General features: G+C 38.0%; 1 long non-coding RNA gene across 1 annotated transcript; it reads right to left on the bottom strand.

Moving 5' to 3' along the window:
- Positions 1 to 10,257: 10,257 nt before the first annotated feature.
- On the bottom strand, positions 10,258 to 11,252 carry LOC129770154 (uncharacterized). The gene is made up of 3 exons (XR_008742042.1): positions 11,172 to 11,252; positions 10,676 to 11,112; positions 10,258 to 10,619 (listed from the first exon to the last, which is right to left on the bottom strand). It is a non-coding gene; the product is annotated as an uncharacterized LOC129770154 (long non-coding RNA).
- Positions 11,253 to 16,607: the final 5,355 nt, after the last annotated feature.

The following is a 16,607-nucleotide window of genomic DNA, read 5'->3' as shown; positions in this document are numbered from 1 at the left end:
GGTGGTTGCCATTATTGAGAAACATCCCAACCTTTCTGTTAGAAATGTGGCTCGAAAGGTTGTAAAATCAAAATCATATGCACAAAAAGTGAAGCAAAGGCATGAACTGAAGACGTACAAAGTGAAAAAGGTGCCCAATCGTCATGATAAGCAAAATTTCACTGCAAAAAGCCGTGCTAAGGGGTTCTACACCCAGTTTTGCAAAAATGTTCATGCACCATAATGGAGGATGAAACTTATGTTCTCGAAGACTTCAAACAGTTTCCGGGTCTCGCTTCTTATACTGCAATGCGAAGGAATACCGTAGCAGAATGTTTCCGGTCCAAGAAGCAGTCTAAGTTTCCAGAATGGATTTTGTATAGTGACAAGAGGCCAAATCTGGCCAAAACAACGCTGAAGAATCGTGGCTTCTTATGAATGGTAGCAACCGCTTCTGGAGGCATTCCTTCTCGTAGGCATCTTTGTTGATAGTACATGAAGTCAAATATATGCCAAAAACAGCAAATCCACCGAACTGTCCAGAACTTCATCCAATGGAAAAGTACTGGGTTCTGATTAAGCGAAAACTATTCGAAACTAAGAAGAAAGCGAATGGCATTAATGATTTCAAGAGGAGATAGCCGCCTCTAGCATATCTGAGGATACTGTACGGAACCTAATGACAGATGTTCCCAAGAAAGTTCGTGAATTTTACAGACAACATAATTAACATCGAAGTTAGCTTTCATTGTTTTAGATATACCGTTCTGAATCATATTTCGGACAACATCATATTTCGGACACTTTGTTCTAATATCTGGAAATGCTTAATGCACTGGTGACATAACTATAAAATTAATATCACAATTGCTTCTTTAGAATAATCCCTTGGTTTCACTATCATTTCATATGAGAACTACATTTGAATTATAACATGATTGGCAAAAATCTGACACTATTCATTATCGTTTGTGTTTGACGTTTACTTAACGTGAGAACGTAGAATTTACCCGTTCATAAATATTTAAATTTCTCCCGTGTTTCATCAGTTCTCATTCATCGTTAACATTTTATTATGATTGCTTGATAAGGGTTTCGCAGTTGATTATAAAATATAATCAAGTGTAATGTAATTTTCGTCCAAAAAATTACAAAATAAAGTGTCCGAAATTTGATTTAGTGTCCGAGTTTGATTTTTATTCGCTTCATTTGAAAAGCATTTTATTCGATGATTTTTTTATGTTTTCAATCGAATAGGTACCAAAGTAGAAAGCTTAAATGCATATTGAGCTAATTTATTGAAAATATGAACCAAATAATACCTGTGCATAAAATTTAGATCTGTTTTCTGCATCATATGCCTTAAGCGTCCGAAATATGATTCAGAACGGTAAGTCTATTTTACTGAAATAAACAATCGGTTTTGTTGAAATACGTGAATTTTTGTTTTACTGGCATCATCTTGGTGTCCGAAATTTAACGTGGACAGTCTTTGAGAATATAAACACTTCTCATCATTTTGCGCCATTCTCGAAAGAAACGTTTCGGTTAATATTACTAGCCTCGAAAAAAGTTGCATTACTTTCTCATTCTAGAGATAAGCGCAGCTGTTATCCTTAGTTGAGATAAGCGCAGCTGTTATCCTTAGTGGAGAACGATTTGCTACTAGCAAGCGAAACACAATCACATAAAAAATTCTAGACATTTTCTTTCTTGGCGACTGAAAAGATAAATTCTGTCAGTTAATCTCAATAACCTCGAAAAGAGTTGCATCGCATCATTATGATCAAGATTAGCAAAAAATTTTTTTTTCTGATTCAAAGTGACATTCAACACTTTTGGCTGGTTCGTCACTTTAACCTTCCATTTCGGAAGAATGTCGAGGGTGAGAATTGAACCCGTGATCTTTAGCGTGAAAGGTATGGATGTTACCACTAAGCCAGATCGCCTCCGCGATTAGTGCAAATGCCATCCATGTTGAAGGCAGTTTTGCGAATGGCGTCAGTTTGATGTAACGATTGCAATGCCAGAGACATCAGCGAGTAAGTAATTTGGTCGCGTCCACAGCTCAATCCGAAACGAAGACATATGATGACGCAAAAAAAGGAAGCACAAGCGATATTCATTGCTTCGTATCTAGAACGATACTGAAAGTTTGCCTCAGTGAGATCCAATATTTATGCTCTAGACAAATATTCCCCTTCATTCTTATTCTTCTTCTTTTTTTGTTCACGGATCATTCCCCTTCGTTGCTCGCCGACAAGTTAGTCGTTATTGGCGGCACGGGTTGGGAAACTCACAAATGAGCGGAGCAAATGTATGGGAAAATGGACCGCTTCAAGTTTTCATCAATTTAAACCAATTACACACCAACGGATTGTGATACATAACATAAAAATAAACTTAGGGAATTCCCGATTCGTTTGGTATGTAAATCGACAAAATCCGTTCGCGCGACAAAAATAGTTATTAACGTTAACTTTGTTTCATAAAAACGTTACCTGTTTCCTGATATGACAACCTTAACGAAAGATGTAGTTCTACGTCTAAAGATACAGTTAAGTTTATTAGGTCGATTTTCGGTTATATTAAGGTGAAGGTGGAAGCTAGCCATTGTAGTAGTATAAGTAAAACCACGTGTAAAAATGGGGTAATAGTGTTTTGTGAGAGAAGAGCAAAGCACACGTAAATAGATCAATTCACTTATCAGACTGTGTGGAGCTTCATTGTTACGAGTCTTTGAATACATTTGAAAAAAAAAGCAATTCAATAGAAATAGAAATAGAATGAATGAACGATATGTTCCGATGAACAATTGCAAATATAAATATATATAGAAGGTATTTGCGTATGAAGTAAAATTTTGATTATACGCGAGCGTAACATGAGCAAATTTATAACACATGCGAATTGGGTCTTTTTTGGTATTAACAAGTTCTTCCGCATAGTAACTCGATGTTGATATTTTCTCAATATTTTCATTTGTTGATCGTATTGTTTCCACATATTCACGTTGGAAAGCCTTAACCCTTCTCTTCGTTGGCCGAGGCATTTTGATTGAATGTAATACTTTTCTGTTTACTGTTTTTGAATGCATAGGCAGCCGTGGCAGTGTTCCGAGCTCTGTAATACAATTTGCTTAACATTGGTTAAAGTTGTTAAAACTTACATTATAGACCCATTAAACGTAAAAATAATAATTGTATTGATATCAACACAATTTTATTCTATTGATTTTCATGACATGAAACGCTATGACTCAGGAATAACATTTTATTGAGTGGTTTTTATAGCTGTTTCGATGATGTTGTGTGGCATCAGTGTCGAAAAAATAACAATGATTTCACCAATACAAACAAAACCATTGCCGAAAGTTGAAAAACGAAAATTTAACTTTCAGAGCATTAGCTCGAGTTGTCCAACGTTTTTCACTATACAGTGCGATAGCAGATAAAAATTTAATATCTTGTGAGTAATCGATTAGAGCTTGGTTGATACTACTTGATGGGAAATGTGCGAAATTGATAAATTTCTTCACACTGTTTCGCAAAATTACTGATTTTCGGGCGAGGGGTGAGGGAGGGTGATGAAAGAAATGAGCGCCATTGTGGCAGCCATTTGTGGCTAGTTTCCACCTTCACCTTAAGGAGAGTGCACACGATTCGATTGCATGATCGGATCTAATAGGCAAAGGAGTAAGAGAAAAATAACAATGACTCACTGATTACAAATGATGAAATTTGCGTTATAGGCCGCACTCTCATCTCTCTCTCTCTCTCTCTCTCTCTCTCTCTCTCTCTCTCTCTTTTACCGCACTCGACATTTGACATTTGCATTGCAGAAGCCACTCCAGCCACAAGAGCATCTCGAATGATGTCGAACCTCCAAAGACAGCCATCCTTTCTTCAGCCGACTTTGAGGGCCCTTCCTTGATCGCGCGACGACGTTCACAATTGCTCGAAGCAGAACGCAGCCCCTCTTGGTGGAGGCATGGAAAGAAACATTACATTACATTGAAACTCTTATGAATGAGCTGTCTGTCAGAGCGTTCGTCTTGACTCGGTACACTTGAGTGGGAGAGCAGCGGGGGCAAAGTCATTTCAGCATAGAGCGCAGCCCTTCAGCCGCGCATAAGTAGTGAATAATAATTTAATTTGTTTTCAAACTTCGACGACGCATTAATGTTTACGGCCTAACTGTGAGCCCCCCGCGTGCGATCCAAGGTGGCGACGCCGACAGTGGCGGCGGGTGCGTAAAATCAACACACATTTTCGTGGAAACAACGCCACATGCATGCAGTGGATAATAGGGTGGATGGCCTTGTTATTGGCCTTCGGCCTGTCTGTCACACACACCGTGTTTACAAATCTGATACTTGGCATAGATATTACACCATTAGAAATAGTCACTCGAATGGAAATGATTTTCGTGGCTTGTCGCTTTTTGGTTTTTATGATGTTAGATCTTTACCCCCAGCAAGAATGCACGGAAGCACCGACACATCACCTAAGCTTTGCGCGAGTACGATCAGTATCAGATCACAAGAGACCTCGAATCAAGTGTCACGGTGTACCACCGTGGGGGTATCTCAACTTATCATGAAGGCTGTCATTTAGCGTGGCCCGGGCAGTACCGAGAAGTGATACCTTAAAAGTCAAGTTCGTCTCCGCGAAACGTCGGTTTATCTTACCCGAAAACAATGGCCGTTGAATGAACTCTTCCAGCCGGCGAACTGTTCTCGCGGAACTTATTTGAATTATACAGTCGATTGTCTCGGGACAGAAATTTACACTGAATGAGTATTTACAGCAGCCGCAGCGAAATCTTTGTAGTTACTTCTTTGAGAGAAGGAAAACGCAACACGCAATCAGCGTCAAATAATATGGTGACAATATGGTCATTTGTTTTACGCCCCCCCCCCGGAACAATGCAAACGAGTTTTGTTTTCTCATTTCGTAGCGGATATTTTATGACAAACATTTGAAAAATTTGACGTAACCATTTTGCGTTGATTTCAATTGAATAGATGTAAGAGTTATAATAACACAAAATAGGCAGAACAATGAAAGTAGTTAAATATGGACACCCAAAAGATCATATCAATTTATACTAAGATATTGCTTGTTTATCGCAGTAGAAAAACAAATAGAAATGTAAGGTCATTTCTTATCATGATTACCGTTGGTGCTAGTACGTTTCCTTCTAAGTTTTTTTTTTTCAGAATCTGGACCATTATCTGGATTTTGCTGGAAGACTTCTTGTAAGTAGTACGTTTTTAAGGGTCCCATAAAGGACACGTCAATCGGTTGTAGTCTGTTTCTGGTGTGGGGAATAAAACCAGAGCCTTAACGAAGTTAAGTCTTGCTTTCTCGGTGAAAACTAGGTTCTTCTAGGTTATAAACAAGACAGGTTTGTCTTCAGATGGTTTCACGTGCTCCAAGAAGTGATCGAACCCAGCGAATAACTCAACTGGCATGATCAATTTTTTCAGAATTTAAAAACACATGTTTTCGAAAAAAATTAAATTTAATTTAATAAAATTTTCTACATTTCATTCTTTAACCAAAATTTTGTAGATCTTATAGTTTTATATTAAGGTTTTCGGATAAAAAGATGAATAAAAATCAAAATTAAAAAAATAATTCTCACACAAAATCTATCAGACCTACAAAACTAAAAAAAATATCGAACAAATTTTTAAAAAATATTTTCAACATTAAAATTCATTTTTCTCGAAAAAAATGTTTTTTTTTTATTCTGAAAAAAAATAGAGGAATTGGTACAAATTCGGTACCCCGTGGGTAATTTGGTACCCACCCGGATCTCCGGCGGTAATGAGCGCACTCTGTTGGTGAATAAAAATAAGTGTTCTAGTAATGTAGTAACAAACGTCAGATGCCAAAAACCCAAAATATTTGTGTTTTTTTTTAAAAAATACAATTTTTGTTGTGTTTGAAATCTCGAAAATTTTTCATGTGCGTCTTTTGAAAAATCATTAAAAATCGAAAAGTGAACCGATTTTAAATATCAAAGCTAATTTGGATCAGGAAATGGATGTTCTTCAACGAATTCGAGTATGTGTATCGAGATTTTAATCACAAATTTTATAGGTTTCGTTCCAAAGTGAAAATTCGGTATACGGGTAATTTGGCACCCCAATGTAAACATAGTGTTGATGATACACTATGCTAAGTATTGCATGCCCATGCAGCAAAATCAAATTTCGCCCGATTTGGGGATACAAACCCACCAGGTCTGGCAACATTGTTTTTTTCGCGGCAGATTTATATTGTACACATTGTACACATTGAGCAATTCCAAATGAAATCGACAAATGACAAAACATGAGTATTTTTGATTCCAATGAAAGTGTGTATTCTATTTGGGTTGGAGGTAATATGAGTTTTTCACAGCAATTGGGAATTTTTTGACTCAAGCGTAACTTTTGAAAAGGGCGTATCGATTTTAGTAAAAGAAATCTTTGATAATTTATATCTCAAAAACTATGAGTCGTACCGAAATAGTGTCTTAGAAAGAGTTATAGAGTATTGTTGGTTGAATATGAAAAAATGTACACTGAGAAAAAAAAATTAGTACTCTTTTTTTTTAATACAATAATACAATACAATAGAATTTCCAACAATTCACCGATACATGGGAAGATGGGTTCTTTTACAGGAAAAAATATTTTTCGAAAAATCTTTTTTTTCATGTTTTTCTTTGAAAGTTCTTATTCTAAGAAGATATAAAAGTTTGCCGTATACACTATATCGCTATCTTGACTTTGAACAAAATTAGGATAAGTTGTTATTTTATCAAAAAAAAAAAGACATGAAAAAGTTGTTAGAAAAACTTTTTCCCTGTAAAAGTACCCGTCTTCCAATGCATGGACGACTTGTTGGAAATTTTAAGGGCCATTCATTTATTTTTTTTGAGAATTTAAAAAAATTATATTTTTGGAGAAAAATAAATTTTAATGTTTTAAATATATTTTTTTTTTTTGAAGAAAATATTTTATCTTTTTATTATAATTTTGTAAAAAATCAAGAAATTTGTTTTCGGCCCTATTCAAAAAAAAGTATGAATCTTTTTAGAATATTTCAGGTATGCAAAGTTGCTTAAAAGATCCATGTATTTACACCCACAACGTTTCACTGCTATCTGAGATAATGCCAACGGCCACTCTAGTTGGCATGACATTCGTCTATATCTCAAAACAATGACAATGATTTGGTCATAATTGAGGGACTTAGAATGAAAGGGATGTAAGCAATATTGCCACATATTAATCTGTACCAGAGGGGTCAAAAATCTTACTCATCTGTACTTCTTTTCGAAAAAACTGTACCAAAAATCAGTACCATTGAAAATATTCGTTGTAGAGAAAAAAAATAATGTATTAGCATTCCAACAATACTCATTCATTTACTACAAATACTACAATTACATTTGCAAGTCATTCGTGTGTTTGATGATGCTTATACTCAGTTTTTTTAAATCTATATTGCATAGGGTAAATGATCTTGGTTTGTCCAGTCGAAAATATGATCATGGTTTGCCCACTTTTTTGAATGCTCTAATTCAGCGCTCCTGTGTCAAAAAAGGCCTTCGAATGTTTCGAAACATATAAATGAAATTGCCTTTTACATGATTTATAGTAGTTTGATAGTATATTTTTACGAAATCACATGTTTTAAAGGATTATAAAATACACCTTCTATTTGTGTCAATGCGCCCCTCATTCGAGCTAACTTTTAATCGATCACCAGATGATTATTTGGCACGTATTCAGACCTTTTCTGGATTACAACACTTATAAATATTGTAAACATCATGCTTGCTCACCATTTGTATCGGATTTACATAGCTAAACCATTAAATTAACGCATTTTGATGAACTCAATTCTGATCATGAGTTGTCCAATTCAATAATGCTGTTTTGTCCACATGATTTCTATGGCAACCGCTTGGCGCGCTGCAGTTTGTTTATGTTTGTTTATGGTGTGCTTCGCGCATAGCAGAAGTATGGTGTTTCTGTGTTGATTGTGTTGAGGTGAACACTTCTAAAATGCCCAAGAAAAGGCAATATTCTGAAGAAAGCCTAAATTATGAATGAATCAATATGATGACAGAAAACTCAAGCAATGATAAATGCAACATCTAATTGTGAATTCGAATGTTTTCATTCAAAAATGGAGATTTCTAAAACTGGACAAACCATGATCATTTTTTTGGGTAAACCATGATCAGAGGTGGTCAAATCATGATCATAATTCTTCTTTAAGGAAAATCGTTAAAAAACATAAAAATTTGAATAATTTCAACACCTTATGGTAGTATTAGTAACTAGAGACTTGGGGCTTTTCAACAAACCCAAAATCGTATCGATTATGTGTGATTTTCATGAAGAAAAATCGATTTGCATTTACTAGTTGCGTAAAACCACCCCAAATTGGACAAACCAAGATCATTTACCCTACTATCATTTTTAACAATTTTCGAGCTGCCAACACGATGTTTGACCAAATCCTTTGATCTCAAAATAGCGTTCATCGTATCGTTGCTGAGCCGATTTCAAAGCTAATTTTTGTTCTGATTATATTCAGAAAAAACTCGCTCGACCGTAGCCGAGAAGTGAGGCATAGTGAGAACAAGACATCGAAGAGCCGAAGATGCGAGCGAATCGTCAATTCTTTTTAGGCATCCAATTTTTGTCCACCAATCCTGCACATATTCGTTTTCTGAAATTGTGATTTCCTTACATAGTAATTTTATCTTTAGGCTACAGAACTAATTCTCCACATCTTGTACATTTCCATTTTAGAATCCTGGAAGCGCTTCTAACACAACGTTAATGCTAGTCAAATTGAAAAAGTTTCTGGAATTTAACATTGCCGTAGACTTGAGCGTCGAATCATCAAAATCAAATCTTTCCTCATTTATTTGATCAGCTCCACAAAAAATCTGCGACAAATATCCTTTGAAATGATCTGCCTTTCGCTGTCCATTGTTCTGATAATTTCTTCTGCTGCTATTCTAACCTAAAATTCTTGTCGCTTTTCAAATGAATTTCATATTTAATAGCATTGGACATTGAAACAACGTAAGATTCCTTGCAGATGTGAGAATGATCAAATAAAAATCTTTCAGCTCTTCATGTAGCATCGTGAATTCAGGTTTTTTCAGCCAGGAACAAACGATTCAATCTGTTGATCTGGGGCAAAACATACGTCGCATCGTCCGACGCGAATCCTTTCAGACGATTTTTTTTTGTACGATTCATTTATGCGGTTTTCTGTTCTTGTACGGTTTTTTTGTGCGATTTTTTTTGTGCGGTGTATGAAAAGAAGCATATTTGACGAAGTTATCGTCCATTTATTTTTTTTCTCGATGGTTTATATGCATTTCAGTGCGAAAAAAGCATATTTGCCTCTCAATTATCCACTTCTGAAATCATTCCTCTCCTCTCATCAAATGCTCTAAGTTTTTGCATGACATGATTTTTAACAGCAGCACGTTTGGACTTGCAACAAAAAAGCACAAAACAGCCACACGCAACCGAAGAGTCAAGTGTCCCATCGAAAAACAGGAAACAAAAAGAAATTGAACGGTGAATGGCGTGGATTTGAGTTTTTTTTTTTTGGGGGGGGGGGAACTTTTTTAAGCGGTCCCTATCTACCACACAAAAAAAGTTTTTTTTTCAAAATTTGGTGAAGTTTTGCTCGATTTTTTTATGCGACTTTTTTGTGCGGTCCCTATCCCCCGCACAAAAAATAGGCTTGCCTGTACTCTGTACCGTAAAGAATCTGTACCAAAAATAACGAAAAAAATCGAATGAATCTGTACGTGTGGCAACACTGGGTGTAAGTGACTTGATCGATTTCTCTTCATCAACTTTTTCTTTCGAGAATAGCTCAGCGCACAAATACGATCCAATAAGTTTTTGCTGTAGAAACCGATACTTGAGATTCTGACCTATCGGTCACATTGGCAAATAGGCTGGAAATGTGTTTGCAGTTAAGTTCCCACATTCCGTTTTGCCTGCCAAGATCGGGTCGATGAAATGTCAACAATCGACCTCAAATGCTGCCACCTTGCAATCGAGTTATCGACCGATATGCATTCATCGAACAACTTGACGCCACTTTTTCGCCAACATGTGCAAGGCGTCGACCTGCTTGCTGCTTGTTTGTATTGGTTTGTTATTGAAAATGAAAAGGAAATACATTGATCGATTTTAATCATTTTATTGAAAAATAATAATAAAAATTCATGTATAATAAAAATAAGGTATATAATGGAATCGGTGCATCCGGGTTGTCTGGATTGACGATTCAAATCCGACTGAGTACATTGATGAATACCTCCTTGCCCTTGATGACACAGATATGTGGCTGAGGAGGATTCTTCAATGTGCGTGAAGCACGAGATCTCCGATGGGGAAAATTGCTCGAAATACTATCGATGGCCAGGTCCTGCTGCTGTTGCTGTTCCCCGGAATAGCACCCTGGACTTAAAGGATACTGCTGCGGGAAAGCTGATGCTGTTGGCTGGTGTGACAGAAGTGGAAATAAGCAATGTGGTGATGAGGGAAATCATCTTTCTCATTCGTCGATTGATTGAGTCGGATGTATTCATAGCTGAAACAAAATAAAATGATTAGTAAGTGAAAAGCAGAAATGAATTCCCTACTCACCAGTTGTATGATCCGGATAAAAATGCGAACATTAAAATATCATGCGAATACGTTCGCTTACCTCGCCTATTTTCATTCTACTATACAACGGAATCAGTGCATTCGGGTTCCTCCGGGTGGTAATTCAGCTGAGCAAGTTGATAAATACCTCCTTGTCGTTGAGTTTTCGTGTCTGAAGAGGATTTTTGAATGTGCGCGAAGCACGGAACCTCTAATGGGGAAAGTTCTTCGCAATACCATACCATGGTCAAATTCTGCTGCTGCTGCTGTTAATGCTGTCCCCCGGCATTGCCAACAGGGGTTGGAGGTTACTGCTGCAGGAAAACGGATGTTGTTGGCTGCTGTGATAGAAGTGGAAATCCGCACTGTGGTGATGGGAGAAATCATCTTTCTCACTTACCGATTGATGGAAGCAAACGAGTCGAATGTATTCATAGCTGATAAGACAAGATAAAATAATTAATAATTAAAAAGCCGAAATATATTTCATACTCACCAGTTGTATGATCCATTTGTTTTTGTTTGAGATGACAGTTTAGCGGAGTGGAAAAAAGAACCACCAGTGATGCCATTTGGTTTATTTAATTATTCAGTATTTTCGACTAACGAACTATCCGCGTTGGCGATATTGGGGAATAGGCATGACAGTATGGATTTGCAGAAGGAATGAATACACTTTTAAAATGAAAATTATGAATGAACATGATTTGTCCTTAATCAAATTAGTACTCTATGTAAGTGAAAATCACCATTGCCTGCAAGTGGTGAAAAAACGTCATAAAAAAATATGTTTTGAGATAATTTTATATTATAATGACAAGTTTTTTTGAGAATATCTGAACGTCTATAGAAAATAATTCAAATTAGGGTCATGACAACGTACTTTAAGTAGAAAAAATTATGCCAAGAAAAAAATTTCATACAAATATAAAGCAAATATAAACTGATTCGGGCCGACTAATATGATAGAGAATAGCTTGCCTCATACAAACTAATGCCGTATCCAGATGTCGATACCTAATCGTCGTCATCGTGAATAGGTAACAGCGTTACGGTCGTTGTTAGGTCGATGTTTTTTTCGTCGATTGGATTGTGGGTTATGATCAAAAGAGAAAGTCGATGAAGAGGAATCGATCAAATCACGCTTAACTTCTCAATAGGACCTATCTGTTTTGATCGATTCTCTCTACTGACTTTCTCTTTCAATTATCACGGCCTGGCATACAGATTTTGCGCCAATTTTGTCACATAGTTTGATAAACGAGGATCCCTTCTACACTCCTGTTCATCGAACAGATTAGGGGATGCTTTTCCCGCTGAGTTATTAGCGATAGAGAATTTCGATGAAGAGAATCGATCAAAACAGATAGGTCTTATGGAAAAGTTAAGCGTGAAATCTTCTCCAATTTTTTCAGTTGTAGCTGTAACAGGTGTCCTGATTTTCAACTCCGACCAGATGGTATACCTAAGCATAGCTGAAAATCAACAGAGCATCTCAAAGGTGTACACTACAGAGGAAATATTGGTTCGCCGCAAAAGCCCCTCGTTTGGAATTAGTAACGGTAGCTTACGTGATCTGCTACCTGTGGCGGGCAATCCAATAACTAAATATGTCAACCTGTGAATTGTAAACAAATGAATAGGGGAGAATCGTAAACAAATATAACAAAAGAAAACTATTGGATTTAAGTGCGAGATAAATACGCGAATTGCCTCAAATTAAACTAAAATTCTGTTTGTGATAAGAGAACTGCAAGGAGACTGAAATGTGAGTTCTAAAATGAATTTATACTGAATATTGTTACTGTTCGGTCATTGATATAAAATTTCATTAAGCAGCCAACATTAATGTTCCAAATTTAAATTTTACTTGCTAGAATTTATCGTATCTCTCACCTTATTTGCAATATAAAAATGCCCCCGACTTGCATATATTTGCAATGTCGTTAGGGAACACTTTTCGGTGGGAACAAAAGCTCCCCCTTGCTTTCATGTATTTGCAATGTCGATAGATACCCCCCCCTCCCCCCGCAGCTTGGTTTTGATTTCTCTGTTAGGGAACCGCCGCATGTGTCGTCAATTCCGACCAATCAGAAGTGGGTATTTCCGTTAGGATAGGAGTTGATATTTTTAATTGTTCGATAGTTATTTTCATGACATATATTATTTTCTCCAATAAGAAAATTGGAGTGCGAATGGTTGATTTTCGCTGGAAGAGCTCCATCAAATTTATCGCAAAGAGCAATGTTGTTGGATTTTCTATTTAGGAGCCCAAGAAATTATTTCCAAATCAACAACATAAATTCCTAAAATAAGTACATTGTAGAATCCTTTCACAATATAATTGATTGAACTTACGTTTGATGATTTTCTTTGTTTAGCCCATATCACTACCGAGGAACCCATACCTTGCCGTTCAGCGTTGATACTGGGTAATGAACCTGGGTTGAAGAAAAGCATATGCAAATAGCGTAACAACATTATTACAAAAATCTAGTGTATAAAATATTCAAAGTGCCTATCTTTCCCAAATGTCCTGCTTTTCCTAATAGATTTGATGTTTTTTAAGCGTTTTGGTGCGGTTTTATTATTTGAATGCTTAAAAAATGAATAGTTGGATTTTTGACCTATACGGAAGATGAGTTAAATATTTTTGTAGGTTTGTTCATGGTCTGCTCTTTAAAACAAGCCATATAAATTGAATTTACCTGTTACCTGTAGTACACGGCATGTCGTTAATTGAAAAAATGTTCGCGTGTTGACCGTTGCACATTGAGAATTGAGCATTGAACGTTGTCGTTGTTTCCATTTCCGTTTCCGTTTTCGGGTCCGGTTCCGTTTACGGTTCCGATTCCGGGTCCGCCATTTCGATATCAATGTTGCCAAAAAACTAGAATTTTATGTGATGAATGGCCGTCGCAATTTAGGGGGGTCGGATCAGGGCCACCATCCCCTATTTGCTCAAAGTAAGTGTATTTATTTTGTTCAGCTAAAGGGTGTCCCACATCAAATTGAATTACGGAAAAAACACTGTAGAAAATTACCCATTGGGTATTTTATCTTGAACATTTTAGTAGAAGTAGTGTGGAGTGTATTGTTTACACTATATTTTTATAGCAGTCTGTCGCGAATTGGTGTTCACCGCCCAGCACATGTTTCATGCTCCGGAGGAAGTAAAGAAGCTAGAACATTCAAAGTTTGCCAAGAAATACATGATTTGGCAAGCGATCTGATCATGTGGCAGAACTGATCATGCGCCGTTCGTGACTACCGGGACTGTGAACGAGTAGATCTACCTCAAGGAGTGTCTACAGAAGTGTCTGCCTTCTCCGTTGAAGCTACCTGAGTGCGCTACGATCTTCTGGCAGGATATAGCTTCATGCCACTATTGAAAGAATGTGCTGGAGTGGCACGGAGCCAACGGGGTCACTTTCGTACCCAAGGACATGAACCCCCCCAATAACCCACCTTCGTTAATACAAATCTGATCTAGTAGAAGTTATTTCCCCCTAGTGGCATTCGTTTGTTGTTACATGCTACTTTTGATGACACAAATGAGAACGAAAGAACTCTTCTTCGGTTAGCACTTCATGATACACAAGCATGCGAACTAGAGCGTCATGAACGCTGTCGGTGCCGAATCAATTATACCTCGCTAGAACCGAAAATATGTAAGAATATGTAATAAGAATAAAATTAAAGTCCAACAACACAAACTACCGAGGCAAAATTTACTGAACATAAAAAAATTTAAACCTCGCGATGATTTCAACCGGACATCAATACGAATGTGTCGGACCACTGGCATGTCAGTCAACAGTCAACGGTTTCGGTTTTCTTCGCGCGCTTGCAAAAAGTTACCAATGTAAAACCCCCGTCCCCACACGTTAGGTAGGTCGTTAGCTAAACTCTGAATAATACGGTAACAACAACGAAAAAAACTTAATTACCCCCGTACCCGTGCAAATCGCTTGCCTTCGATTGGTGCGAAGACATGTTGCACCACGGCGGCGGTTTTCCATTGCGCATCCCTCGGCTGACTAAAAATGACATAAACGTCTAACCTACTTTGCTCTTTTTCTATTACATCTTTGAAATCGAGTTTCATCATAGTAATCGCGCACATTCACACGAAACACGAACGGCCTTCTCTTTACCCCCCGGTTAGTCCGTTCATCCATCCATCCATCCATCCATCCATCGAGGGGCCCTAAGGTAGCGTAAAGTCGCTGGCTACGCTTTTATGCACACACAACTCGATCCGCGTTCCCATTACCATCTCCACTCGTCGTCATCGTCGCTGCCACCATGCCTAGAATTCATTCATTCATTCATCAAAGTGCAAATAATCGAAAGTGAAAGACACGCGCGAATGTGTGGAGGAAAAACAAAGCCTAGCCGCCTCTTGTTTTCCCACCTTTTTTTTTCTGCTGCCTTCACTAACCTCGTGTGTTACGAGGGGTTCGACAGCGACAAATACTAAATAGTTGGTTTTCAGCACAGTGTGACATAAGATTGCAAGTTGCAACTAAACATTTTGAATTGAGACAAGTTGTCTCGTCAAGAAACGATGTTGTTGGTGTTCGTTTTTTTTTTCATTCCAATTGCCCACTTTTGATGGCCGAAAGTAGCACAGCGGTGCCGAAAAAGTAGCACATTCTCCCCCACAACAAGCAGCACACCGGCTGCACAAAACTGTACGTGGTTTTCCAATTATTACATCTGCTGCAGCCAAACGAGCGAACTCCCTTCCGCGCGGCATCGGTGGAGCGGCGGCGATTGCATTCACGGATTGCAGCGCAAAACATACGCCGCGTGATGTAACCTGCGCTTCGATGCGTTTTTGTGAGCCACTTCGCTCGGTCCGTGCGCGCGCTTTCTGTGTCACAGCAGCGGTGGGGGGTATGACGATTACATCGGTCGGGTGATACACATCGGCATATCTAAACGTTGTGATCTTTGGAAATGATCACCATAACTGCGTTTTGTTTTTTCCCGGGACAACGATGATGGCGAAAACTTCCCTTAACCATGGTCATGGATTTTGCGCTTGAGCGAACAGTGGAGTGACCGCCAGCAGGGGTTGTAGAAATAGGATGTCTTTATTGAAAATAAATTTTAGTTAACCCATCTAGACCATTTCACCTGCGCTCGGACTTCTTAATGGCGAAGGAGGACTAGCCTCGACGGACTGCACGTAACCTGCATGTTCGTACTATTTAGTTCTGACCAAGGAATATCGGACAATCGCGCAGATGATAAGGATGACCAACTTTCTTTTGGATGCCGGCTGATTCCTTCTCGAAGTTAAACGTCCTCAGCGCTTCAGAATGTGTGTTCGGGACAATTCCAGTTCCAGAGAGAAATATTGGAACAATTCTCTGGAGCTCCGTTGGCCACCCCATTGGCCATTCCCTTCTGCCCTAAGATGCACAAACAGGCTCTTGGTGACCCCCATTCATCAGCGCTTTCATGATGAACGAAGTTAGCTTCACCACAACAGCGACAAAATGCTTCAATCGCTGTTCAATTATAATTGAGTGGATTTCAGAGCGGCGCTCGCTTCTATACCCATTGGTGATTTCAAAAGCCTGTTTTGAAAGCAATCTTAGGGCAATTGAAACAAGTGTTTGGATCAAAAAGTAACAAATATATAACGCGTAGATATTTTATCTTTCGAATGTAGAGGCGAATGAACTGAAAAGTTTAAAACCTCTATAATTCATCACGTTCGTTCGTTCTTTCGAATGAAGTGTTCATCATACCATTTCGTTCAGTTGTTTAGGAGCTATTAACGCTCAAAATCTCGGTCTCCGGCGTAACGCTTTCGTTTTCGGAACTTTGATTTTACACCCCAGTACAGAAATGAAAGACGTAGTCCTACGTCAAAAACGATTCCCGCTGCAGAAAACGACTGCAACAGAAACAATCA

Source organism: Toxorhynchites rutilus, chromosome 2 (genome assembly GCF_029784135.1).
Source record: "Toxorhynchites rutilus septentrionalis strain SRP chromosome 2, ASM2978413v1, whole genome shotgun sequence".
Classification (NCBI taxonomy): domain Eukaryota; kingdom Metazoa; phylum Arthropoda; class Insecta; order Diptera; family Culicidae; genus Toxorhynchites; species Toxorhynchites rutilus.
Note: the sequence above shows the minus strand (reverse complement) of the source record. Positions and strands in the feature narration are given on the sequence as shown.